At 52.1% G+C, this 2,370-nt stretch overlaps 1 protein-coding gene across 4 annotated transcripts in view; it reads left to right on the top strand.

Moving 5' to 3' along the window:
- The window catches only part of H310_03173 (hypothetical protein), a 4,437-nt gene extending 4,040 nt beyond the window's left edge, over nucleotides 1-397 (top strand). For all 4 annotated transcript variants that reach the window (XM_008866958.1, XM_008866959.1, XM_008866957.1 and 1 more), the window contains one exon: nucleotides 58-397. The gene's annotated coding sequence lies outside the window, so the exon portion shown is untranslated. The remainder of the gene's footprint in view (nucleotides 1-57) is intronic.
- The last annotated feature ends 1,973 nt before the right edge of the window (nucleotides 398-2,370 follow it).

Below are 2,370 nucleotides of genomic sequence, written 5' to 3'. Positions count from 1 at the left end.
GGCAAGGATGACATGGAGAACATCGGTCTCGCCATGAACATCAAGCAACCCATCCAGGCGAACGAAATCGAACGCATGTATTAGGTTGAGATCGCCAGCGGATCCAACTGCATCACAGTCGACGACATGATCGACACGGCCGGGGCGGTGGGCAAGACGCCGCAGCTCCTGTCCGACCGAGGTTGGGCGCTTATTGAACATCATCCACGATATTGTCTCGTCCGACTTGATCACGACCTGGACAGCGTTGCGAGAAATCCATGCAGCGAGTACACTAACATGCAGATGGCGCCGACAGTATGGAAGTGAGGCATAAGACATCGCTCTCTCAATGACGCATCAACGACTGTCCGCGTCAAGATCCTTTGACGTTTGTGACGCGGACGTCAAAGGACACGTCTCCATTCGTTCACAATGTGCACAACCCTGAGAAATCAATGTGGCTACACGCATCGGTCAGGACACTCTGGGGCGACGAAGTAGCACCTCAGGTTACAGTAGCGATGAACTTCCACGCAATTCCTCGCTCAAGCCACCTTGAATACTCTTGAAGCGGCACCAGTGATATTCCGTCGTCTACCAAGGGAAATTGTCCTGCATGTGAATACGCATTAGACCGTCCTACTTGTGTGATAGCAGCTGGAGAGGAACTGGTCCAGCACTCTTTACTTGAGGGGTCCAGCACTTGTGCTTCCTAGGCGTCGCCGTACAGTCGCTGCGAGACAACGACACGAGCGCGGGTTGGCCGCCAGAGGTGGCCAACATGAGAGCCTCTCGTACCCGTGCCACTACCGCAGCCTGGGCTTCTGCTTCGTCGTACTCTCTGGTAGCAGCGGCCTTTACGGCTTAACCTGTGTAGTAAATAGCTCTTGCAGACTTTGGAATGGCAGCACGCAACCCCCATGCGTGTGCAGACTTGTCGTACCAGCTGCCCCAAACTTGCGTGTGGTTGTTTTCAGGTGTAATCTTCACACGGGCCCCACCAACGTCACCTACCGAGACATTTGAGGTCATGAACGTCGACATTTTACGCAGGGACGCATGTCTAGAGTCCAGGTGGACCCATGCGCAACGAAAGGGGGACATAAGATCCGACGAGTATATGAATCTTAAGTATTTCAACAACATATCGATTTCCTTGGCGAAATGCTCATCTTATGTTGTAATCTGTGCGTCAAATGTTAAATCGGGAGTTCATGATGCTGTGCCTACAACGTAGAATATATATAAGCGAGCCAGTTCTGCCTAAAAGTAGCACTATCTCTTCCTTACTACGATCATGTCTAGTTTGGCTCCAAATGGACCCATTGATAGCCTATGCAAAGTGCACGCAAGTATAAGGCCAGTCTGAATTGCACTGACAAGGTTGCCTGGACTACGCCAAAAGATATCGTGGACCCCTCATCAGGCCGTACATGATTTGGTCCGATGAGAAACGCTTCAACCACGATGGCCTTGACAAGCTGCAACTTTCTTGGCACGATCTGCGAAAGGGCCGTGCTTCGCTCGTCACAGTGGTAATGGTAGAGTCATGGTTTGGGGTGCGTTCTCGTGGTTTGTCTGAGTTGGCGATTCTTTCCGACAACCTAGATTCTCCTGCGTACGTCGAAACAATCTGCAACTTTTTGCTCCCTTCGAACCGAATTCCTCGATCGCGTCGTGGTAGTGTACGAAGAATCGCTCAAGTTTCTACCCACACAATAAGCACCACCGTCCACGTCTTTCCATCCCACACCACATCTCTTGGCTCCACGCAAACCCGCTCACGCATACTTCGTGGCAGTGAAGGGGACAGGGGTTGCCGAACGACCGTGTGTACTAAGCGTGGGCGTCTGCTCATTGCTTGAATAAATGCAAACTTGACAGCGTCAATCGAACTTGCGTCGCTGTCTCGGGGGAACGTGTGGTCAAGAGCGTCCAGTAGAGGCAGCCTCAGGCAAGTTTCTCACGAGCGAAAGTGACTGTTTCAAGTGCTGGGATTGACCATTTGCATGGGGGTCGTGAATGTCGAGTTTGGCCACCATCGTTGCTAGCGGCGAGGTTCTCTCCTCCCGACTCGGTGCAAAGCGTCAATTCTGATATTATCGCAGAAAGCTCCTCGGTCGTCATTTTGGTACGGCCAGCTGCTGCGTCAGAAACGAGTTGGGTGGTGATGGGTCTACCGACCTGTTGTAGGTGCACGCAGCGGCGAACGAAGAGCCACCTCATTGTACCCACTACCTTAGCCCATATCGTGAAAGCATTCTTGGAGCCCACCATGTACAGACAGCATCAGCACAATAGCCGTTGGTGCTGATGTTGGTGAATACAAGAATGGACGTCATGTTGTACAAAGCCGCACAAGAACGAGGAAGGGCATCCGTCGAGGAT

This window comes from Aphanomyces invadans (assembly GCF_000520115.1).
Source record: "Aphanomyces invadans strain NJM9701 unplaced genomic scaffold supercont1.5, whole genome shotgun sequence".
In the NCBI taxonomy this organism is placed as follows: domain Eukaryota; phylum Oomycota; class Saprolegniomycetes; order Saprolegniales; family Verrucalvaceae; genus Aphanomyces; species Aphanomyces invadans.
Note: the sequence above shows the minus strand (reverse complement) of the source record. Positions and strands in the feature narration are given on the sequence as shown.